The following is a 26,196-nucleotide window of genomic DNA, read 5'->3' as shown; positions in this document are numbered from 1 at the left end:
TGGTAGCGGTGTGTTGGCCAGACAATGACAGTGCATGAAGAAGCCGGAGAGCCACCTAGAAATGGAAGCCTGAGACAGGGCCTTCCCGTGATTCACAGGATGTCATGATGCCTACCCCCGGGCATCCGGACCAGGTCCATCTGTCCTGGGAGCAGGCATCCAGATACTTGGGAAAAACCCAGCAGCCCCGGCTAGGGGCTATCTGGGTACAGTCCTGGCGCCATAGGCGCCAGGCTCATAGAAGGGGTCGGACCTAGCGCCATAGGCGCCAGGCTCATTTGCTTTCACTTACCTCATGCAGACCATGCTGCTCAGCATTCAAGCCAATGTGAAGTCTGAAGGGGGACTACTTTACTTCAGGGACTATTTTCTTACTCGGGTGTGGTCTTGGGAACTTCTTACCTGGGACTACTTTGAAGGCTATTTAAACCACGCCCGAAGAGCAGCTCACGCTTCGCGTTATTCTGCATCCTGCAGCGTAACGCTCACTGTGCCTGCAAGTCAGCATCCAGTCTTCTGCTGCCACGCCCGCCTCGAGTCTGGAGCATCTAGAAACAAGGGGAAAGAAGGAACAAGTTTAGAACAAGAACAATACTTTTATTCCTCACCTGATTCTGGATCCATCGCGCCTTCGAATAGGAAGAAAGACGTTATTTGATGTGCGTCGCATCGCCTGCAGCAGCGCCGCGCTATACTCACCAGCCTTTGCAGCACCTCCACGATCCACCTCTGCCTTCATCACTTCTTCTCCGAACTCCGGAACCTAAGGGGGACAAAAGAACAGCAAGGTGAGCCGAGAGAATAAACAAGGCAATATTAGTTACCACCATAGACTTACCTGATTTTACCACCAAAGGCATTCTTCATCTCCACGGGCCGGCACAGCCTCCATCTCATCTTCGCCGAACTCCGGCACCTAAAGGGAACAAAAGGACGGCAAGGTGAGCCGAAAGAACAAACAAGGGGAATCTCTTTCAGCATAATAGACTTACCTGATTTTATCGCCGGAGGCATTATTCCTCAAGACGTCATCATTTCTCACTCTGCACCTGTAATAAGGGAGAAAGCAACAGATTACATACAGGTGTCATTTACCGGACAGACTCTTACCTGAACTTTACCAGCTGCCACGAGGCAATCTTCTCTTGGGTCAAGCTGCAAGCTGCAAGGAATCGGACAAGAGTGAAAGTCGGACATTTTGAACTCTTACGAACTATATACTTACGGCTCCTCGAGTCAATATTGTTCTGGAACTCCCCAATTCCTTCGGACCAGTGAAGTAACTGGTTATCCACGCGCCCCTGCATTCCACGCAGGATGGAGAGCTCATCTTTTAAAAACATAAGGTGAGAACATAAGGAGACGTCAGAGGTGATTAGAGGGGAGAACAGTGGGGGGGGTTATCACTCAAATCCACGGGTGGCTAGTTCCCTTTCTCCACTTTCAGGAGAATACTTCTACGGGTCAAGCAGACAAAATTAGGTGAGCCAGTCCAGTCTGTCATCTCTGCACTACGCGTCACGTGGGTGGAAACCACAGCTGTCCAGTTCCGATCGACACCCCTGTGGGAGCCAGGTGAGCGTAACAGAACGCAAAGCCTACCCACAAATTCCCACCTGGGCGTTATGGAGACCTCAGAAACTGACCAACTGGCCCAATTACTAGGGGAACTAAGGGCTGAAGTACATTCCGCCCGCCAAGAAACTAATGCGCTCAGGAGAGAACTGATTGTGTCAAAGGAGCGAACTGATGACCTTGCTAGGCAATTGCTGCAAAGCCAGGATGGACAAACACCCCTGCAGGGACTCGGGGGGGGAAACCCAACTCCTGTTTCATCAAGCAACCATGTGCAAGTAATTCTACCAGGAACTATTCCATTAGCTCCACCCGAACGCTTTGCTGGGGACCCCAAAAGGTTCGCCGTGTTTATGAACCAATGCCGCCTGCACTTTTTATGCAGACCTGGAGCCTTTCCAAACGATCAAGCCAAAGTAGCCTTCGTACTATCATATCTCAGTGGTAGCGCAGCCGATTGATCGATTCCTCTAGTCAACCAAGATGACCCTCTTCTTCGTGACTTTCAGGGTTTTCAATTGAGCATGGAAAGACTATTCGCCCGACATTCACAGGGACAGGCCCTGGATAACGAACTTTTGTCCCTGCGACAGGGTAACCAGGATCTACTAACCTATATCGCTACCTTCAATAGGTTGGTGGTGGAAACAGGATGGCCCGAGGTAAAACGAATTACATTATTCCATCGTGGACTGCGAGGAGAACTCAAAGATGTTTTGGCTCAAGTTGTGAACCCACCTCAGGATTGCACTGAATATATAGACTAAGTGGTCCAGATAGATCACCGACTTCAGAATAGAAAGGCTGATCGAGCTAAGTTCGAAAATCGAGTGTTGGTTAAACCCAATGTTACCCCCAAAGGAACAGATGCACCGGAACCCATGCAGATCGGGGGGGGCTAGGGGACCTTTAACTCAGAAGGAAAGAGAAAAGAGACGGCAGTTGCACTTGTGTCTGTACTGTGGAACCTCGGGACATTTTCTACGGGATTGCCCGGTAAAACCACCCAAAAAGGTGGTAGGAGCTGCGGACAAAAGTCAAACAAAGTCTGATCCGGGAAACGACCATGCCCGACAAGCATAGCGGTCCGCTTGCTGAGCTTAAAGGACGACACTCAGACCTTGCACCTAATCGTACCAATGGTCCTCATTGATCAAAGGCAGCCATCACGTATGCACGCAGTAAGAGCATACATAGATAGCGGGGCCATAGGAAACTACATGGATCATGAACTGGCTTCAAGAATGAACCTATCTCTTGCAAAAGAACCACTACAGATGTCATCACTACCATGAAATTGGAACTGAAATTGCCTCTGGGCCAGTAACTCATTCCACTACAGAAGTGACACTATTGGTGTAACGCTCACCTGGCTCCCACGGAGGCGCTGGTCTGGTCTGGGTTGCTGTGGCCTCTTCAAGCACAATTCGGACCACCGACTGAATAGGACCCCCAAATCTTGCTTGTCTGGCCCGTAGGAATATCCTTCTGCAGATGAGAAAGGGGATTAACTGTCTGCTGAATAGTGTGCTTGCTCCTCCCTTTCCCCCTTCGTTCTTCTCTGACTTCCTCCAAAACCCCCGCTTTAAGCTCACCTTATGGTTTGGAAGGATGAACTCTCCATCCTGCTTCTGGTGCAGGGGCGCGCGTTCGTCCAGTTACTTCACTGGTTTTCAGAATGGCGCTGGCAAATCCACTTGACTTTTCTGAGCGATACGCCGTAAGTATGAAGATGCAAAAGTTCAAGTGTGAGCCTCCTTTTATGTTGTTTTTTCTGTCCTTTATTTCAGGTGCAGAACAAAGGCGATGCGTTGAGGGGTTAAATTGCCGGTGGTAAAATCAGGTGAGTTAGTGATGAGGGCGACCCCTCTAAATGTCTTTATAATTCCCCAGTAATGTCTTTTGTCCTTTCCCCATAGGGGCCGGGGTGCAGTACCTGCCAGAGATGCGGCGCCGACCCGAGATGCGGAATGGTTCACCAAGAAAAGCCGGTAAGTAATATGGCTGAACATTCGGCTTTCCTCTTGTGTTCCCTTGCTCACCTTTTGTCTCTTCTTCTCTCCCCTAGGTGCAGAGATGTGGCGACCGGTGCTGAGAGCCGCGATGGAGCCGGGCGGCGTCTCGGGAACAGGTGAGTGAAGAGCGGCGCTGCAGCGAGCAACGCAGTGCTTTCAAATGGAAGTCTTCCTTCAGGAATGCTGGCATGAAGATTCCGGATGCAGGTAAGAAGGTTGAATAAGTTCTTGGTTTTCACCTTTCACTTCTCTTATTCCCTTACAGGTGTTCCAGGTTCGAGGCGGGCGTGGCTGAAGTCCAGGTGCAGGAGCAGACACGGTGAGCGTTCAGCTGCAGGGATGCAGAACAACGCGAAGCACGTGTGGCTGTCCGGGCGTGGCTTAAATAGCCTTGGAAGAAGTTCCAGGTGAGTATTCTTCCACAGCCCCACTCAAGTAACAAAATAGTTCCTTCAGAAAAATAGTCCCTCCTAAGCCTCATTTAGCTTGGTTCTTCATGCAGCATGGTCTGCATCAGGTGAGTGTGCAGCATGGTCTGCTTCAGGTAAGTGCACCAAACACTTCCCCTTATGAGCCTGGCGCCTATGGCGCCAGGACTGATGTCCAACATGAGCCTGGCGCCAACGGCGCCAGGACAGAGTCCAAAGAGCCCCTATAAAGGGCCGCTGGGCTTTTACCCGGGGGCGTGATGCCTGCTCCCGGGGGTGTTGGGCTTGGCCTGGTGCTCCGGGGGTAGGCATCATGACAATTGGGTCAAGATGGGCATCGAGAAAGCATTGTGTTTGACTTAATCAAGGCTCCACAATTCCAAATAATTCTGGGAATGCCATGATTGGAAACACAATCCTTGTATAGAATGTCGAGAGAAGAGAATGACCTTCCCAGATTGTGCACACACCTGTTACTCGAAAAAGACCTTGAACAAGGGCCTGGCCACAGTCACTAATCCACCTGTACAGTTACCTCAGGAATATCAAGAATTTCAGGATGTTTTTCAGAAAGAACAGGCAAACACCTTAACATCTCACAGATCATACGATTGTCAGATCGATCTTGTACCCGGTGCACAACCTCCGTGCAGCAGGATCTACGCCCTTATGGAGCCTGAAAGCCTTCACCTATGACAATACTTGGATCAATACCTTGCTAATGGCTTCATTCGCCCATCCAAGTCTCCTGCATCCTCAGCTCTGTTCTTCGTACCTAAAAAGGAAGGTGACCTTAGAACATGTATAGATTACCACGCATTAAACCAAATTACGGTAAAAAAACGATACCCTTTGACTCTGATCCCCGAATTACTGGACCAAGTTAAGGATGCTTGTATCTATACTAAGTTAGATCTCCGAGGGGCATAACATCTGGTACACGTGAAGTAAGGCGATGAATGGAAGATTGCCTTTCGCACCAAGTACGTATTATTCGAATATCAGGTGATGCCTTTCGGGTTGTGCAATGTACCGACAGCCTTCCAGTATTTTATGAACAATGTTTTTCGCGAACTCATTGACGTCTGTGTTGTTGTATACATAGACGACATTCTAGTGTACTCCTCCTCAAGATCTGACCATGTTAAGCACGTTCGAGCAGTCCTTGACAAATTACGCCAGCAGAAGTTATATGCAAAATTGGAAAAATGTGTCTTTCATTCCACAGAAGTCGAATTTCTTGGATTTATCCTGACCCCAAAAGGAGTTCGAATGGACTCTCGAAAAGTGGATGCCATTCTCAAATGGCCATCACCCAGTTCAGTTAAAGGAGTTCAAAGCATGCTTGGCTTCGCTAATTTCTACCGAAGATTTATCCTTGAATTCTCTCATATTGTACATCCCATCACATCACCTTTGAAAAAGAACAAGCACTTCTTGTGGACTGAAGAAGCTGAAAAAGCCTTTTAAGATCTAAAATTGAAATTCACGTCTGCACCTGTTTTAAAGCATCCACGCCCCAAGCTTCCATACATAGTTGAAACAGATGCATCCAGTTTAGCCATGGGAGCTGTCCTGTCTCAGAAGGATCCGGAAACCGGCCGACTTCATCCAGTAGCATTCTGGTCAAGAAAATTCTCGGCACCCGAATTAAACTATGCAGTTACCGATCAAGAGTTTTTGGCCATCAAATCTTCTTTCAAGGGTTGGCGGCATTATCTTCTCGCCGCCAGGCATACCATCACTGTAATCACCAATCACCGGAATTTGCAATATTTGAAGACAGCCAAAGCCCAATCATCACGTCAATTTAGGTGGGCATTATTCGTTGCAGAATTCGATTTCGTGATCACTTACCGACCAGGTTGTAAAAATGGCAAGGCCGATGCCCTATCCCGAATAGGAATCGGAGAAGCATACTCGAACCCGGAACCAGTGCCTATAATTTCAGAAGAAAGAATCCTTGGCATAACTATTCTACACACTCTAGAAGACATTCATTCAAAAATCAAGCAATGTTTTAATCCAGCAGCCCTACAGGACTGGGTAAAGAAAGGCCAAGATTATTCAGTTATCAATGATCTACCTTACTATCAAGGTCGTCTATTCATACCACACAAGGAGCTACAGGAATTAGTCATCTCCAACTATCATGATGCGCTGATTGAAGGACATCCAGGAGTCGCAAAAACTGAAGCTAAAATTAAGAGGCAATTTTGGTGGCCCACCTGGCGAAAAGACGTTATGTCATTTGTGCTATCCTGTGGAATCTGTGCCCAAAACAAAAGCCAGAAGAAGAAACCAGCTGGTCTTTTACAACCTTTGGATATTCCACCTACACCATGGCACACTTTGTCCCTTGACTTCATTACTGATCTGCCTCCATGTAGTGGATTTAACACCATTCTAGTTGTAGTAGATCTTTTTTCCAAGATGGCCCACTTTATTCCTTTAAAGGGATTACCGTCCGCTGCAATTTTAGCCAAGGAATTTCTTGAAAATATTGTTCGACTACATGGATACCCTTCCGTATTGGTCTCAGACCGAGGTAGTCAATTCATTTCACAATTTTGGAAAAAATGCTGCCAATTGGTGCAAATCGACGTGAGGTTATCTATCAGTCACCATCCCCAGACCGATGGTCAGACAGAGAGGACTAACCAGACTCTTGAACAATATCTATGTTGCATGCTACACCAAACCGAAGGCAACTGGAAGGATATTTTGTGGATTTCTGAATACGCATACAACAATTCTGTACACTCAGCAACTGGACAAAGCCCCTTTTTACCATGTATGGGCATCATCTTCGAACCTCAGAACTCAATTCGCCCCAACACCTACAAATGCCTGCGGAATCATTTGCACTCTACTATTACACAAGCCTTCAAGGAAGCAACAGAGCATTTAAAAAAGGCAAAAGAGAAATACAAAAAAAATGCTGACCAACATCGAAAGTGATGCTCCACAATAACAGATTGGGGATCAAGTTTAGCTGGCTACTAAACACATACCCCTGAAAGGAACTCGGACCTTTAACCCTAGATATTTGGGACCTTACACCATTAAGGTCATTATCAACCTGGTGGCCGTTCAATTGGAATGACCTTCTCACATGCGAATCCACCCCGTCTTTTACGTTTCACTCCTGCAACCAGTTCAACCCGGGACAAGATTAACCAAACCACCTGACCCTATCCTAATTGATGGGGAACCCGAATTTGAAGTTAAAAATATCTTAGACTCTAAGATAGTTAACTCAAGACTCTTATTTAATTGACTGGAAAGTTTACGGACCACAAGATCGATCCTGGGAACCTAGTGACCACGTTCATGCACCCCAAATGGTGAAAAAATTCCATTGGAACTTCCCAGACAAACCAAGGCCAAGACGAAGAACGACCTTGGGAGGGGCCTTGGGGGGGGGGGGGAAGTGCTGTCATGATGCCTACCCCCGGGCATCCGGACCAGGTCCATCTGTCCCGGGAGCAGGCATCCAGATACTTGGGGAAAAACCCAGCCGCCCCAGCTAGGGGCTATCTGGGTACAGTCCTGGCACCATAGGCACAGGCTCATAGAAGGGGTCAGTCCTGGCGCCATAGGCGCCAGGCTCATTTGCTTTCACTTACCTCATGCAGACCATGCTGCTCAGCATTCAAGCCAATGTGAAGTCTGAAGGGGGTCTACTTTACTTCAGGGACTATTTTCTTACTTGGGTGTGGTCTTGGGAACTTCTTACCTGGGAATACTTTGAAGGCTATTTAAACCACGCCCGAAGAGCAGCTCACGTTTCGCGTTATTCTGCATCCTGCAGCGTAACGCTCATTGTGCCTGCAAGTCAGCATCCAGTCTTCTGCTGCCACGCCCGCCTCGAGTCTGGAGCATCTAGAAACAAGGGGAAAGAAGGAAAAAGGTTAGAACAAGAACAATACTTTAATTCCTCACCCGATTCTGGATCCATCGCGCTTTCGAATAGGAAGAAAGACGTTATTTGATGTGCGTCGCATCGCCTGCAGCAGCGCCGCGCTATACTCACCAGCCTTTGCAGCACCTCCACGATCCACCTCTGCCTTCATCACTTCTTCGCCGAACTCCGGCACCTAAGGGGGACAAAAGAACAGCAAGGTGAGCCGAGAGAATAAACAAGGCAATATTAGTTACCACCATAGACTTACCTGATTTTACCACCAGAGGCATTCTTCATCTCCACGGGCCGGCACAGCCTCCATCTCATCTTCGCCGAACTCCAGCACCTAAAGGGAACAAAAGGACGGCAAGGTGGGCCGAAAGAAAAAACAAGGGGAATCTCTTTCACCATAACAGACTTACCTGATTTTACCGCCGGAGGCATTATTCCTCAAGCCGTCATAATTTCTCACTCTGCACCTGTAATAAGGGAGAAAGCAACAGATTACAAACAGGTGTCATTTACCGGACACACTCTTACCCGAACTTTACCAGCTGCCACGAGGCAATCTTCTCTTGGGTCAAGCTGCAAGGAATCGGACAAGAGTGAAAGTCGGACATTTTGAACTCTTACGAACTATATACTTACGGCTCCTCGCCAGAAACCTCAGAGTCAATATTGTTCTGGAACTCCCCAATTCCTTCGGACCAGTGAAGTAACTGGTTATCCACGCGCCCCTGCATTCCACGCAGGATGGAGAGCTCATCTTTTGAAAACATAAGGTGAGAACATAAAAGGAGACATCAGAGGTGATTAGAGGGGAGAACAGTGGGGGGGTTATCACTCAAATTCACGGGTGGCTAATTCCCCTTCTCCACTTTCAGGAGAATACTTCCACGGGTCAAGCAGACGAAATAAGGTGGGCCAGTCCAGTCTGTCATCTCTGCACTACGCGTCACGTGGGTGGAAACCGCAGCTGTCCAGTTCCGATCGACACCCCTGTGGGAGCCAGGTGAGCGTAACACAGGTCCAAAGTTCACAAAGCGTAGAGGCGTCTTCAGAAAGTCCTTAGTGTGTGCCACATAAAACTTCAGGGCAGGAACAACATCCAGCAAATGCAATGTCCTCTCAGTGGGCAACAACGGATTTGGAAACAAGACTGGTAGAATCAAAGGCTTGTTGAGATGGAAGTCAGAAGGAACCTTTGGCATAAAGGCAGGGCGGGTCCACAGCAAAACCTTCGTAGCATGGAAAGACAAATATGATTGCTTGCAGGAGAGCACCTGAATATCCCCGACCCACCTGGCCGAGGTGATGACCACTAGGAAAGCAGTCTTCTATGAGTGGAACTTCAGCGGGGCCTGATGCAATTGTTCGAAAGGATGCCCCATAAGTTTAGTCAAAACAACATTGAGCTCCGAAGCAGGCTCCTTCACCAGTGGAAAAGTCCTGAAGAGACCCACAGAACTCTTTGATGAGCATGTATGATCACAGGGAGGGATTTCCCAGCGTCTGTGTGTACCTAGATATGGCCACTAGGTGCACATTGATAGAGGCGTGAGCCAGCCCATTCCTGGCCAGCGAAAGCAGGTACGGAAGGAGCTGTGGAGCCATGATCCGCAGAGGCGTAATCTTCCGAGTCCTGCACCACACCGTGAACCGCTTCCATTTGTGGCCGTAGCAAGATGAAGATCTGACCTTAACCAGGATTTTCTTCGACATTCAAACGAAAGAGCGTAGTGTCCAAACTTGAGGGCTGCAGGAGCCAGGTTGTGAGGCTCAGTGACGCTGGGTCGAGATGCAACATTGTTCCTTCTTCCCTGGCAAGACGGTCATTAAGCGAGGCAGCCGGATGGAAGGTGCCACTGACAGACGGAGCATCTGCCATAGCCACGCTGGAGCAATGAGTATCAGCTTGCAATGACATTGTCTTAGTGTGTTGATCACATGTAGCAGAAGGGAAGGCACACAGGGAGAACCCCTCCCAAGGGAACAAGAAGGCATCCCCCAGGCTCCTCAGCTGAGGGAAACTGCTGATGAACCTCTGGCACTTGAGAGTTGTCCACCATCGCGAAGAGGTTGATCTGGGGTTAACCCCACATGCCGAAAAGATGGGATACTTGAGCCTTCTGAAGTTCCCATTCGTGACAGGACCGCAGCTCCCTGCAATGACATTTTTGATGCCTGCCCGGTACCTACCACAGGGCTTAGGCCTCCTGGGAAAGCGCTAGAGAGGGCATCCCCCTGTTTCCGGATGTAGAATATGGTGGTGGTGTTGTCTGTGAAGATGCGCACCCCCCTTCCCCTTCAGCTGAGGTAGGAACGACTTGAGGGCACAGAAGACTGCCCGGAGCTCAGGACATTGATGTGGAGGTTCTTTTCTTCCCGGAGCCAGTGGCCCCTGGCGTGGGACTGCCCAGAGTGGGGTCTGAGATGACTGTGGCCTTGAATGAAGCAATCTGGAAAGGAGCCCCTTTCGTGAGATGTGGACGTGCTGCCCACCATTGTAGAGCTTGTTTAAACTCCTGGTTGAGAATGACCTTGTTCGTCCAAGTGCCTGGGATCTGCAGCCATCGAGCATTCAGAAACTCCTGACAAGGCCTCATCTGATGTCTGTACAACAGAACAAGGTGAATGCAGAAGGACATCATCCCCCAATAGTGACTTTATGGCTCTCACTGTCACGGAATGCGCCGGCGACAGGAGCTGCACCTTCCCCAGGGGATCGCCAAGCATGCAAACGTGTTGTAGCAGGCACCCAGGAACAGAGCGTTTTGAGATTGCTGCATGCAGGACTTCGGATAGTTGATGCAGAATCCGAGATCCGTTAGAAGGCGAATGGTGGGTGTGCTGGATTGCCAGCGTGTGGAGCGGGAGTGGATCAGCCAATCGTCCAGTTAAGGATAGACATGGATCCCTTTGAGGCGCATACGCGCTGCCACAGGAGCCAAACATTTTGTGAATATTCTCAGAGCTGACTTCAGGCCGAAGGGCAGGGCCCTGAACTGATAGTGCAGTCCCTGGACCACGAACCACAGGAACCTCTAATGCTTTGCGTGAATGCGGACATGAAAGTAGGTGACCTCAAGGTCCAAGGTTGCCAGGAAAACCCCCTTCCTCCAGCAGGCCGAGCAACATGACCATAATGAACTTTTGGGATTTCAGGTACTTGCTAAGGCGTCTTAGGTTGAGGATTGACCGCCACCCTCCTGACTTCTTCCGTACCAGAAAGCATCTGGAGTACACCCCGAAACACAGGAGGCACTGGGGACGGACTCTATCACCCCTTTTATTAACATGGCCCGAACCTCCTGCAGCAGTTGGGCCATGTGAAGTTCTTGACCTGCAACAGGAGGAAAGCGAGGACACCTGTGTTGGAATTCCAAGGTGTGCCCCTGATGAAGAACATCCAGCACCCATTTGTCCGTGGTGATGGTCTACCACATGGCAACAAAGTTCACAAGCCGGCTGCCCACTGGGGTGCGAAAGTGGGTGGGAGCAGGATCCAAGGCCGGTTCAGGCCTGATTTGGCGTCTGCGTCCGGGCCTGTGGGAGACGACGCTGCCCTCCGCTGCCAAAGGCCTGGGAGTGCCCTCTGAAGGACTCTTGGGTGGTAGAGCAGGAGGGTTGTCGATTGGGTACAGAGTATACCTTGATGGATCTGCCTGATTTCCCTCTTGATCAAGGAAAGGATGATGACCTCCTTTGCCTCTGTGTCTCCAGGGACCGTGCAGTCTCTGTGTCTGTCTTAATCGACTGGAGCACCTCATCCACCACCTTTCCAAAACAAATAGTTTGTGTCGAAAGCCATGTCCACCACCTTGAACTGCACGTCCGCCCTGAAGTGTGTAGCCATCAGCCAACCTTGGTATCGAAGGGATACGCTGTTGCTCATCTGGCGGAAGGCAGAGTCTACAATATCCGTGATGGTATGGTCCAAGGCCACCTTGCCCTCATGGAATAGGGCAAGAGCATCAGCCTTCTTTTCCTCTGGAAAGAAGTCCAGGATCTGCCAGAGCTTGTACCAGAGTTCCTGATCATAGTGTGAAAGGATGGCCAGGGCATTGGCGGCCTTGATCGTGGAAGCTGCTCTGTAAATGATGCGTTTCCCCATCGCATCCAGCTTCTTCCCCTCCGGGTCAGGAGGCACCATGGACGAGGATGATGCATTTGTCAGGCATTTCCTGGTAGCGGCAGACACCACAGAGACTGGAGAAGGCTGCAATCTATACTTCTTCTCCAGTCAATCTCTTTTGGGAGGAGCGGTATTTGGTGTCTTCATCAGCTACAGCCCTTCCTCCAAAACATCGTTCAGCAGTGGGACGGACATGACCATCTTCCGCGATGACTCCCGGCGCTGAAAAAGGAAGCCCTCCTTCCACCTTGGCTTGGCAGGGCTTGACGCGCGTACCATCCTTGCTGGACTCCTCCTATGGGAACTCCTCACAAGAGGCCTTGGAGGACTGCCAGGGACCGAGCAGCAGGTAGCCTCTGCTGAATCTCAGATACCAAGGTGTGGAGGATCGTCAAAATGTCCAAAGACATGTCCTTCAGAGCTGGCCAAGGCTTGACTGGGATCACAGGTGCCGGCTCCGGGCTGAAACGTGGGCCAAAAGGCAGCTCCGGCTCCCTTCTCAGTGAACCCTCCTGGGGTATCGGACCGAGGCCTCCCTCAAGGTCCAAACAGTAACCTTCGGGCTGTTGGTCGTCATCGAGCTGGTATATATCCGTGGAGATCTCCTCAGAGAACCCTGTAGGCTTGCCTGGGACACCTTCCCCACCCTGGGGATAAAATCCAAAGGGGGCAGCAGCTCCCTCAATCTCCATGAATCCTTAGGGAAGGAGGCGATGATGGAAGCTTTTTCCACGCACTGGCGCATCCTTCGTAGTCGTGGGCACAGCAATCGGAGGGTGTGGAGGTGAAGACACCTGTGGCATAGCCATCGTCTTCACCATGAACACCACAGTCGTAATTGCCCCTCCCGTTACTGAAGTAACGATGGTCGCCGACAGGCCTGATGATGTGGCCTCTACAGGATGGCAGCCGCCCTGGTAGCTGACAAAGTGGTCATTGACTGCGGTAATGGTCCTTCCTGGTACGATGAGGAAATCGCAGAAAATCTCGCATCCCTTCACTTCCTGGTCCGGATGCAAGCAATATAGGCACTTGGGGTGCCGATCCTCCACATAGATGTTCAGAAGCCTGCACTTGGAGCAGTTTGAAGAAACTCCTCTTCTCTTTCGACATCGTCTAGGTGCGAACTAGACCCAAGCCTGGGCCTTCGAAAAACTTCGGAGAGAAGATCCGCGATGGAAGGTGATCTTCACCAACAATGGTTCCCTGCTGCCGGTAGTCGAGTGACAGTTGGAGATGGTCGGTCGAAAAAGACTCATTTTGTAGAACAAAACTCAAAATATCAAAAAAGGCTCAGAGCGATATGAGAGGGCTTCCCAAGACTGAAATGTACGGTAAAAAAATGAAAATGGCCACCAGTGGTGGAGCTCGGGGAGATGACTGTCATTGGAGGGGGACAGTATGACCCAAAGGACAGTTATTGGTTATAGAGTAAAATGCAGTTTTCAGGCTAAAGCTAAACTGCTTTTTTCTTTTACAGAGGATTCCCAGCCTGACGACAGGGAATATTCATGAGCATATAAATCCATGCCAGAGAATGAATATATTTATATGTGCATGTGTAACTGTGTGATGATGTCCTGGCCTACCACAGACAAATCCTTAAAAGGGTGTGCCTAAAAGGGTGTGTGCGGTACATATGAGTTTAAGATGGTAGTTAAAATAGTTGTGACCAATAAGAACGGGGAAATTGGAGAAAGATTGGATTTCTTTTGTACAGCTTTTGACCAATCATGTGTGGGGGGTAGTTTGTAATAAAATATATGTGAGTGTTTTTACTGTAAAATGTATATGTGTCAACTTGTGTGGGTTCAGGGAGACTCAGGTTAGTTTGACTCGATGGAATCATCCATCTCCACCCGGCCGATTGTACAATAAACTTGCTTTGCGTAAACGTGCACTTGCTTCTTTAGTGGTGGGCCTGGTTTGGGTTAAGGTGATTAAAGGCCTATCCACACAATACACAAAGTGGCTGACTATTATTATTAAATATATTTATTGTACAAACTTAGCTCATGAGCAATGATGAGCTGTAAAGGTCATTAAGGAAAGCAGTGCTTGCAAGAATTTATCAAGTAAATAACGTCACAATAAAATATATAAATCGGATGAGTACAAGATAGCTGCAATCTAGTTTACATCAACGTGTTGTTGGAAAAGGCAGTTATTTAGTTCTTTCCCAAGCAGAAGGGTACTTGAAGCAGTCTAGATTACCACTGGGATCGAGTTGCAGAGGACCAGAATGTAGCATGAGGACGAATTCCTAGTTTTCTCCTTGTAAGCCAGTCTAGTTTTCAGTCTAGTGATGGACTTACTGCAAGATAACGAAGAGCCCCCATCAGTTAGACAAGTGATCCAGTGGAGGTTGACTAGTAGGTGAGGCATGCCGTTTTGAACCAAATACTAGCCAGGATGAGGAGCCAGTGTAATTCAAACAAAGTGGGAGTGATTTCCTAGAGAGAGCGATGATGTGTCACACGGCGTGGAGGGCTTCTATGTGGGGGATCTGGTGAGCACCATTTTTCGTGATGTGCTGGTGGAAGGATAGATTGCTATCCCCAATGAAGCTTAGAGATTTTGCTGAGTGGGTGGGGTGAGGATTGAAACCATTTAAGTACATTTCGTCCTTCTACTTCGAGTGGGTTCTTGTTTTGAGAGATGGCTCAGAAGTACAAAATCGGTCTGATGGGGTTAAGCTTGACATATGCACTTGTCATTCAAGTTTGAATGGTCGCAAGGCATGAGCAAAGCAAGCGATATCTTGTGGGCTCTTGACCTTTAGATACCACTCTGTATCACCTGCGTACTGGTGTATCACGATGCTGTGGTCATCTAGGAGTAAGCCTAACAGTTCCATATGGAGTTGAAGATGGCCTAGAGCGGAACCTTGATGGACTTGAAAGGTGACGGGTCGGCATTCGGACCAGAGAGCCACCATATGGACAGACTGGGGTCTGCCAGATAGGTAGGATTGGAAACATTTCAGGACAGTGCTAGAGAAGCCCATCCTTTGTGCAAGTAGGGTGAGTAATGTGTGGTGGCCGACCGTGTCGAACGGAGCTGAGAGGTGCAGGAGGTCTAGCAGGCACAAGGCCCCTTTGTCGATAATCTGAAGGGCGTTGCCGACCAACTGGATTTGGCTGTTTCAGCACTGCATTTGGGGCGGAACTCAGATTGGACATCCTGGTTGGTAATCCTGGAGCAGAGAGGGTTGCTTTATTTTAATAATTAGTTGGTTAGCAGCTACCTTCTCTATGGGCCTCATTACAAGTCTGGTGGTAACCCTGCCGGTGCTTCCGGCATGTTGTCGCCGGACTTGTAAGTTTTACCAGCACCTGGTTTGCCGGTAACACTGGGGGATTATAACCACAGCGTTCTGGAAAATCTGGTGGCAGTAAATTGTTAATGCGCATTCCCATTTGAGTCTCATAGGACTCAATGGGAATGGGGACCACGGAAGCACTGGCACTGTTAATAACGGTGCCAGTGCTTCTGTGAAACTCTGCAGGCGGGTGCCGTTCCGCCTGGCAGTTCTGACCCTGGTGGGTAGGACGGCACCCGCCGGCAGAGTCGTACTGTGCCAGTCCAGTAACAACTGTGCCGGTAGTCTTAACGGCACTGTTGTTACCAGACCGGCAGAGTCAGAATGAGGCCCAATGACTTTGGTGATAGACAAGAAGCTCATGATTGACAGGTAATTTGCTAGATCTTCTGAGTTGAGAATTATTATTTTTCCAAGGGTGGGCATTTAAGCCTTGTTTTTAGGAATGTACCCTCCCTTTGGGAGACGTTGACTATCCTCAGAAGATCATTAAGGGTAGAACCAGTAGCATTTTAAGGATGGTGTCTGGGAGGATGTCATCAGAGTAAATGATTGGTTTTAAGGATGCAAGCATCCACAAGAGGTCCTCGGGCAAGAGGGGAGAGAAGTCGGTCCAGGTTTGAATAAAGGGCAGAGGGGTCAGAGGTTTTGGAACCTGCAATGTGAGCCTGGTGGTAACAATATTGTTGATAAGGTAGTTATTGATATCCTCACACTTCTCCCACGATTCCCGTACCTCTGGGTCTGGTGTGGGGATTTAAGCAGTGTTTGACTGCTGCCAAAATGGCTTTGCTCCTATTAGAGGCTACCATAATGATGGTGGTGTAATAAGTAGCCTATGCTTTGTATATATGGGTGTGCCATTTGGAACATACAGACTTGAGAGATAGAAGGTATTCTGGATGGAAACAACCAAAATGTTCAAAAAAACTGGTCATATGGACCATTTGGCCGAATTCGGGCAGTACTAAAAAATCAAAGCCCTAACATGAGGAGCAGAGGGTTGCGGGGATGTCCCCCGCTCCCCATGTTCGGTAGTATGGGTTTCAGGTGTTGCGATGGTGTCCCCTGCTTCCTTGACATTGGAAGCGGGGTACCCAAAAAAAGGAAAAAAAGTGGAAAAAGGGACCCTACAGTGTCAGCTCCGACCCAGGTTAGAGGGACGGAACTGACGTCTCAAGGGAACAGGAGAAGCGCCGGCAGCCGGCGAAAAGATAAGTAGCGGGGGATGCGTGTCACTACTCAAAATTATCATCCTTCCAAAACAATTATACTACTTTTTAAATATACCGCTGTGGCCAGGAGTGTGAATACTGTGTGAATACAATAGTGTGAATACTGCCTTTCTTGAGGGCGTCTCACCCTCCATGCATCCTCCAAACCAAAGTCACTCAGCAATGTCTGTAACGTTTTGGCTGCAGGGGCCGGTCTATCCTTCTTCCCATCTGACCTGTCCACCCTCGGATTCAGCACACAGTTGAAGTCCCCCCCCAGATCACGGCGCTTCCTACACATGCGCTCAGATTAGTACACAAAGATCTAATATACGCCGCCGTGTTCTGATTCGGGGCGTACGTATTGACTATGCTGATCTCCCTATTCTTCACCTGTCCCCTCAGTATAACCATCCTCCCGTCTGTTCCTGCTACTACTTGCAATCGCTGAAAAGGGACATGTGGCGCTACCGAAATAAGCACCCCCCCTTGCATAAGCAGAGTACGAAGAGCCCACCAGCACCCCCTTCCACTTCTCCGCAATCTTATCCATTCTCTCCCTCGTAAGGTGGGTCTCCTGCAGCAGCGCAATATCTATTTTTTGCCTGTGCAGATACAACATAACTTTATTCTGTTTTAAATAACTATTGAGCCCCCGTACGCTCCACGTAACTATTTTGAGGTCACCCATGGCCTATACAGGTTCCATACCTCCTCCCACAGGTGCGGTCTAACTCTAGGTTCCAATCCAAACTGTATAGGCTCGTTTCCCTTTGCAAACTCCCCATAACCAAAACCCCCCCAAACTTCCCATTCCCTCCTATACCCGCCTCCCTTCCCTTCCCCAACAACACTCCCCTCAACTGTTGCCCAGCTCCATCTCTGGATCTCAGGCTCCCCCGCATCTAGCACTTTCTGGCTCTTGCCTGTACTCGAAGCTCCGCAGGGTGAGGCCGCCCTAATGGCTAACCTACTACTACTACAATTCGTGGGGTAGGGTGCTTTCGCCCTGCCGCTGCTGTTTACCTTCTAGGTTAACTACACATTACTGCACAGTTTGCACCAATATTCGCACTACTATATTCCAGTCCTTCAAGTTCATTACAATCTGCGATATCCCATCAAAATATCTGCCTCACCCGTCGACAGCTATTATTCTAATCTGCATCAAGCACCCCTAGGGTGCTCACTCTCCGCCTTAACAATACACATACAGTATCCCAGTCACTTATCGTGTTCGTCCTGGGCCGCCTCTGTATCTCGTTCCGGGCAACCCTGCAGATCCAGCCATATCGTTGCTTGTTCCGGGGTGTAAAAAAAAAAAACATTTTACTCTTGTGTACCACCTTCAATTTCGCAGGATACAGAAGCATGTATTTCATCCCAGCCACGCGTAGCCTCCTTTTGATCGCCACATAGCAGTACCGTTGCCTCTGGACCAACACTGTGTAGTGCGGATACGCCGTGACGGTGCTGGAGGCCCTCTCGATAGTTCCACCTTTTCGAAAGTACTCCAGTATCTTCTCGCGATCCTCGTAGTTCAATATTTTGGCGATTATTGCCCTGGGAGGGGCCCCTGGCCGCGGCTTCCTCATAAGGGCTCTGTGTGCGCGCTCCACTGCGAATCCCTGCGAGAGTTTTTCAGCCCCTATTTCTTGCAAGAGTAGGTTCTCTACATAGTTTGTCGGGTCTTGTCCTTCCTTTCCCTCCGGCAGGCCCACCACGCGGATATTATTCCTTCTCGCACGCCCTTCCGCTTCCTCCACCCGGACTCCAGGTTGGCGACTTGTTGTTTAAGGACATGGATCTCTTTTACGTTGTCGGTGCTGGTTTCCGTGTTGGTCTTCACCGCACTTTCTAGGCTGCTCGTTCGTTCCGCCAGCCCCCTGGCATCTTGCCTCAGCAGGGTAACTTCTATGCCCACTGCGTCTATTTTGGCCTCCAGGGAAGTGCGCAGGTCTGCCATTGCTATCCCCCATGAGTTTTTCAGCTCCGTGATGGCCGCCAATATATGATGGTTTTCAGTCGCCGCAGTGCCCTCCGCTGCTGTTGTTGGGTCTTTGGGCGTGATGACCGCGGGAGATTGTTGAGTTTTGGCAAAGATGTCGATTGTGGCTTGCTTGTTCTTATTCTTATTCTTGCTCACAACCACTCGCGTCGCCATCTTGCGGCCTCCCACGTGCTCTCGAAGTTGCCCAAGCTTGGGTGTGTCAGGTATGCTTTTCTGTGTCAATTCGGTGCTGATGTACCATCCGTAAGGCAATTATCTCAGTTGAGCCCCGGCTTTAGCTTATGCTTGTTGAGCCCTTACTCAGATTGGGTTGTGCCCTCCCATGTATCAAAGTGTTCCACTGTGTCCTGTAGGCCACACTTTCCCATTATGCATCCACCTGACTACAGACTCCGCGCAGTCAGTTCATCATTTTCTGTGACCTCATCCACTTGAGGTCGCCATGCGTGTTATGCTTTTATTTAGCGGCGTCCACTTTTTATTACTTGGCTACTCGGAGGGCAACTGCAACCTGCAGCCCACCACTGTGTCAGCAGCTCCTCATGGTTTCAATAGGGCCAGTTTAGTATTTGCCCCATGCGTGTACCGATTAACGTCTCTGCCAGGTGTCCTTGTTCTCCCTCCTCGACCGTTGTGATATGCTGTGTGCAGTCGCTGTACACCATTCACCGCCTCTCAAGCGATCCACCGCTTGCTGAACGATGCTGGGCAAGCACTTCGTACATCCGTCCCAGTGCGGCCCATCAATTTCAGCGGGGGTGCGCAGGATATTGTAGGGTGCGCACCCAGCACCAGAACTGTGTCCCGGGCTCTCGATCCTCACAAGTTTGCTCCGCTCGCAGAGCGCTGCAGGGCTCCTGCTGCGAGCGAACAGCGTCCACCCAGCTCTACTCGTCGGCTCCCCGCGCCAGCTCCACTGTCCCCGGGCACTTAGCTTCAAGGACGGCTCGCTCACGATGTAGTCCGCTTCACGTCTGGCGTAATACAATGTAGCTACTCGGATTACCGCCACGGGGGTTCCGCTTTACTTCGCCTTCATACTTTCCCAACAGTTTCGATTCCTTTGTAGTCGGCCATTTTGTACAACAAAGTATCCAGCAGCAGCCTTCTTCGTCGGGTGAATCTTCCCGAATTCCACCCGCGGTTCACTCAGTCTTCATAGAGTGTGCAGAGCACACATCCCCCTGCATTTGCAACCAGTCTTGGGCCCAGTTGAGCAATTTTAAAGGTAGTTTTCACAAAATCATTGTTGGATCCTTCGGAGCTGCCAGGAAGCACGTCCTACTCCATGGCTGCTCAAGCCACGCCCCGGATCTGCTCAGAAATACATGTATGATACTGAGCGCTCGCCAACTGGTTAGCGATCGCCCCTCCCCTATATCCTGGTTGTTGTCTACTTATGCCGAAGTCGCTGCTCACAACAAACTATGCTTCGATCACTGTAAAGATCATATTAACAATCAAAATGTAATGTACTCATTTCTGTTGAGGCTGCTGTCTTTTTCTCCTTTTTTAATGTCAAGTATGCTATAAATAAATGAAAAATTAAAAACAGTAAGGTGTGGGGGTTTTGTCTACGGCTGCTTGAGGAACATGGATTTGGGCTGTTTTACCAAATCAAAAACTGATTTGCTGCGAAATCGAGTGCAGTCATTTCTACTTCGATTGTTTCTACTTCAGTAAAACAACCCAAATTCTTCTGGTTTGTGGGCCATGAACCAGCACGTCTAAAGAGCTATAATGGGCCATTTGTTGAAAGAAAGCTTGAGTATACCATGTGTTAAGGTGGAGTTCTAGAATCTGGCCCACACTAGTTATAGTGACGAGGGAACTCTGAGAGGTTAGCAAAAACCCAATCAAGGTAGCAATGGAGATCATTCAATGCTAGTCTCAGAAGAAAGTGTTTGGGGTCAGGAGCCCTCAATGAGCCCACACAATATAGCACACAATAACTCAATTTAGACCGGTAAGTATAAAATACAGATATATTCCAGGTCTTCTGCACACACTGAAAAATTAAACTAAAAGGTAGCATTATCACACAACACTCTAGAATACAAATATATACATTCACCATAGGTTCATATATGCACTAAAATAACTCATTCAGCAAGCAGGTAAGTAAATAAAATACAGTGAATGATGGAAACCAGGTCACAAGTTAACTCACTAACTTAAGCAATCAAATCCCAAAGAAGAATGGGGCTTGTGTCCAAAGGTCCCAGTAGCCACAATGTTTCTCCCAAGAATGGAGTCTATTTAGGTAAGTTATAATTTACTTGTGTTGGTGATGGATCAAAATACTCTTCAACAATTTTACTAAGTTAAGTAAATATTCTTTTGCATTTCAGATGTTGATACCCAGGTGATGTGCCTTTTCCGACTACCTCACAGTCAGTCAACAGCCCCCGGAATATGACCCTCAGAGTAATATAACAACTACCCTGAAATGTGGATATGAGCGAAAAGGCAGGATTCAAGGACAGGAACTACCCAACAAACACGCTCCAAGCTGGAATAAAAGGGGAAAATGTCACTACCAGAATCTGGATCAACACTAGAAACAAGAGGCTTACCGGGGGTGAGGAAGGGAGGGTAAGAGACGATCTGAGACCAGAAAGAACCCCAAGAAAATGCTGGAATGGTGATGGCAAGAAAACAGGAGTCAGTCCAGAACCCGAGCAATCCCTAAGCAGGACGAGCCCGCCACAAAGTTCAACAGTAGTTTGCAGGGACCTGAACAGGACGAAACAAGGACACTACTAAGAACACTTGAAACTCATTTGCTGTTCAAGTAAGAAAACCCCTCCATTGAACGTTGATAGTTCCAAAGATTTGTGAATGCACCTGCAAAAGAAGGAAAGGGGTTAAAAAAAAAAAAAAAGCAGGGTCCACAGGATATGAGATTGCCAAGAACAATGAATTACACAAGCCAGGGATAATCCTAAACCAGTCCATGTAGCCAGGACGGGGTCAGCACCGTAGAATCCACAAGGCAAACAAGCAGAAAGAAAAGGCAAGGCAGTCCAATAAACCATCCGAATCCAAAATATCAGATTAACAGGAACAACAAGAAAGCATCGCTGCTCGGGATCAAAATAACTATTGAGTAGCAACGAGCCAGAAAAGCTGAAGGGCTATATTTTCCAGGATGTTAGGGAAGCTGCGACGCCATTGGTCAGTGTTCCCATGTACGCGCAGACATCACGCAACGTCCAAGAATCTGATGATGAAAGTGCCGCTGACATCAGACGCCATCCGGAATGCCGACTAGGAAGGCTCTGCATTGAGTAGAGCTACTCCAGAGTCCATGGCAACTGCCAACGCCGGTGCGGAGTCTCCGCATGCAGTCGACAGAGAGCCATAACACCAGGATCGACAACCAAAAAGTAGTGGAATAGAAGGTTAGGAGAACCAGCATTGGCATCTTTCATAGATTCACATGCAGTGAATATTCCCCGTCGTCAGGCTGGAAATCCTCAGTTACTTTTTTATTCCCCTTGCCCTAGGCAAGAAGAAACTAACTTTTGTAGCCCAACACCCCTGTTATGGGTGTTTTCAGTCCCCACCAATGAGACATTGAGTATCCCTAGACTAGACCCTCCTCTTCCCCTCAGATTCTGACTCTGTGGTACCAGCATGTCCCTGGGGTGTAAGTATTTTTACCTGACGGGTAGAAGGAGGGCACATGTGACTCTATGAACGATACCAATGCTGGAGAACAGTAGTTACAGGTAAGAAACAATCTCCTTCTCCAGCATTGGATCTTTCCTAGATTCACATGCTGTGAATCGACTATGTAGCAGTAGGCAAACACGGAAGGTGCATACAGGTTAAAGCCACCCAGAACACCTTACAGCAAATCCATAGGATCTTACCTTATTGGAACATGCGCTGTAGGACTGCTCTGCCTGTCTGCACTTCTTCGGCATGCTGTTTGTGGAGGCAGTAGTGCTTCGTGAAAGTATGCGGCACTGAACGAATGTCTGCGATCGGGACTGCCAACCACCATGCAGCCGAAGCCGCTGTAGCTCTTCTCGAATGTGCATGTGGTGGAGCTTGGAGGGCATTCCCTGCTGACTTGTCATAGAAGACAATGGCCGACGAGATCCACCTTGCTTATGCCAATGTTTCAACAGTGCTTGTCCAACCTTCAGCTTGTAATTGCCCTGTGTCATCAGCAAGCCAATCCTCTTTCCCATGCACAACACATAGTCCACTGCATTGGTAGTGACAGGAGAAGTGGACTAATCCCATCCCTCCTGGACTATGGCAAGGGGTCCCCTGATAGAATGATCAAACCAGAGTTCAAACGGGCTAAAGCCAACCCCTTCTTCAGGTACCTTTCATGTTGCTGCGTACCTCCCGGGTCCTCCGTTGAGGCCCGGGAGTTTGGCAGGTCTATCCTTGGTGGAGTCTCCGGGTCTGGCAGCCCTGATGGGGCGCTACTTACCTGTCTGCTTTCCTCCATCCCGTTTGGTGGTGCATTCCATCAGCTCCTCGTTGTCCCTGCAGGGCTGCCAGTCCTTTGGGATGGCCAGCTGCCAGAGGTGGCCATAGTTGCCTGGAGTATGCAGGCGAGTTTAGGGATAGGATCAGGCCGACGTCTAAGTGCGTGCCGCACAGCGTTGCCTAGCAATGCATAGCATTCATGGTTTGCAGGCATAAAAGCCGGCATTAGATGCAGCCCTGTGCTTCTCAACTTTCTTGTTGTCTGCTCCTGTTCTTCCTGTTCTTACCTCCGTGCATCTACCTGGATATTTCCTAATCTGGCTTGCCTTCTTGCCAGTTCTTTGCTTGACCCTGTGCTTGCTCCATTTACAACTGCCTACCTCTTTGTGCTCCTTAAGTCCTTTGCCTTATTGACACTCTTTCTCAACAACTGGATTGCTCTTTTCAGATCATTGGATTACTTACCATCTTGATTCCCCGGATCAGTGCCTTGCACTGTTTTTGCACCATATTAAACATGGGGAATCCTTTCTGTGGTGCAAGATGACATACCATGTGTCCTGCCCTGCAGATTCTTTACTTGTAGGCAGGTGCAGGGTGGGATTTCTATGCTACACATCAGCCATCCCAGCATCAAGGTATATCGTGACAGATCCTGCTCAACAGACCTTAAAACCAGGTACGCTCCAGTGTTCAAACTAGCTTGACAGTACCTCCCCGTAGGCCAAAGAACAAGCCATTTCTATTTAGCCATGCGCATAAACATGAATGTACACACTAAAAAGAATGCACAAATTGTAAAAATGTATCTGCCGCCACCGGCTTGTCTTTAGGCACATACAAAAGTAACCAGAAATCCCAAGTGTAAAAAGCGAGGGTGGTACAAAAGTATCCCAAGTCAAAGAATGCAAAAGGGAAACAGTTTGCCAGTACTGATAGTCTGAAGAACTGATCAGTTTCCCTCATAACAAATGAGCAAAAGGCAATGGAAGTGAAGCTGAAAGTTTTACTACCTTTCAAAAAGTCAGAACAGGTTCAAAAACAGAACAAAAAGAAAAGTGGTCCATAGAAAATATGGTGGGAATGTTGCCAAAAAAGAAATCTTTCCTAACACTAGGTGGCAGACCGTTTTGTTCAGGGTGGCGCAATTTGTCCGCAGCAAATGTATCCGACAACTTCTTTGAGTTATGGCTAATGATTTCTTACAGCAAGGCGACGTTCACATAGGTGGGAATGTTGGAGAAACTGTTATCCAGCATCTCCACTGGAAGGTTTATGAAGGAGCCTTGTGGGCGGTCAGGGTGTGTGGTAAGGAGAATGAGATGGCTGCATAGTCTGTCCAGACGAGTGTGATGGGGTCTGCGCAGCTTGGGGGTGGGAGATGAGGCTAAGGGGAAGTCAAGGGTTTTACCCCTAATGTTGTAGGGGCTAGTATGTATTGGGTTATGTCCAGCAAATCTGCCAGCAAATCTCTGGTGTTTTTGGTTGCTTGGGTGTTGGACAGAGATTGTGGAGGGTGCTAAATCGTAGAGGGCCAGAAAGAGATTGGCAAGAGATAGGAGAAACCAGATGGGGGGAGGGGGAAGGGTGGCTAGTCAAGATAGAAATATGGAAAACTTGTCAGACCTTCCCCTCTTGCTAAAGTTAATGGAGTTGCTGGGTGATGGGCACACAGATGAGCGTCCAGAGCATTTTTAATGGAAGCTTCTTCCATGAACAATGAGGCTTCTTTCATTTCCCTGGCTGACTACCACACAACAATTCAGATTATGTGTGCTTGCTGGAATAAGCAACCACACTGCGTCCACAATGATGTGGGCGTGGGGGGGGGGGGGGGGGGACACAGGCATGTTCGCTGCAGGGGGTGCATCGGTTGCGGATATGCCACTTTCTCACCCCGCCGTGCTCTATGTCATGGTTGGGAATGGCCTGCATCTCCAGACAAGCTTCTGCACCACGGAAGGAGGTTTCCATATTCTTCTGCACCCTGGGAGGAGGTTACCATAGCAGTGAGACGGCGAATGGCACATGTAAATAAATCATGTCTGTTTATGCCACTGAAAAATGTGTTTATGTACTGCATTTGGGCTCAATGTATAACAGAGGATGCCTGCTCTTGTAGCCCTGCTGCACGTCTTTATTGCACAGCCTTCACACAATTACACATGCATCTGCCTGTACCATCCCTGTGGCAAGTTGAAGTACTGCCACACTGAGGAGGGGCCAGATAAAGTGTTGAGGCAGCAACCCCTCCTCTGTACACCTTACACTCTCCACCAGACAGGGCAACAGGCATCAGCCCAATCACCCACCGCCTCCTCCTCAATCACCCCAGGTTCTCCTACACCTTTCCCTGCCCCCCAACTGCTCTACCACCACATCATGTACCACCCGAGGCACATTTGCCCATGTCTTCATGTTTCTCCTCCTCCTGTCCTATTTCTGTTGCACATTCTGATGCCGATCAATTTCTGCCTCCTTGAGTTCCACCTCCTGCTGCCCCGACTTTAAGTGCCTCATCCTGTGCCACCCGCCTGCTGACACACTGTCCCTGCATCCTCCCGTTCCACCTCCTGCTGGCCGTCCGTCTCTGCCACTGCCTGTTCCACCTCCCGCTGCTGTCCCTACTTCTCACCCAAAGACGAGATGCCCTAAAAAAAGATCCTTTTTTCCATCATAACTGTATGGGCAGCGGACTACACATAGGTTTTCACAACAGGCACATATTTTTCTATTTAAGGGGTGGTGTAAATGAAAGGGATTAAAAGAATAAATGGCAAAGTAGTTCATAGAGGGTTTCACAAACTGTTTCTTTTTTGGGGTGGAAACATGAAACTTAGGGGGATGGGATCAAATAAAAGAAATCACAAAGAGCTCGCTCCACAAAGGGGTTTCACAAAGGTTTTTTTTTTTTAACCAATTTTCTTTTTATTTTGGGTTAGAAGGAAGGAAGGGCATGGAAAAGGAGTAAAATAAAATCCAAAATTGTTTTACAAAGGTGGTGTCAAACTTTAAGGAGCTTCACAAAATAAGTGCAATACCAAATAAAATCACTTAATAGAGAATGAAGCATGAAAAAAACACTACAATTAATGCTCTGGCTGGAGCAGAAACTCTCCTGCTCTCTCCCCATGTGG

The 26,196-nt window shown here is 48.8% G+C and overlaps 1 protein-coding gene across 2 annotated transcripts in view; it reads right to left on the bottom strand.

Moving 5' to 3' along the window:
• Window positions 1–26,196, bottom strand: part of PRMT7 (protein arginine methyltransferase 7) — a 936,033-nt gene that overhangs the window by 433,561 nt on the left and 476,276 nt on the right. The window lies entirely within an intron of this gene.

The sequence above is a fragment of the Ambystoma mexicanum genome, chromosome 1p, assembly GCF_040938575.1.
Source record: "Ambystoma mexicanum isolate Mex_15411 chromosome 1p, UKY_AmexF1_1, whole genome shotgun sequence".
NCBI classification, from domain to species: Eukaryota; Metazoa; Chordata; class Amphibia; order Caudata; family Ambystomatidae; genus Ambystoma; species Ambystoma mexicanum.
Note: the sequence above shows the minus strand (reverse complement) of the source record. Positions and strands in the feature narration are given on the sequence as shown.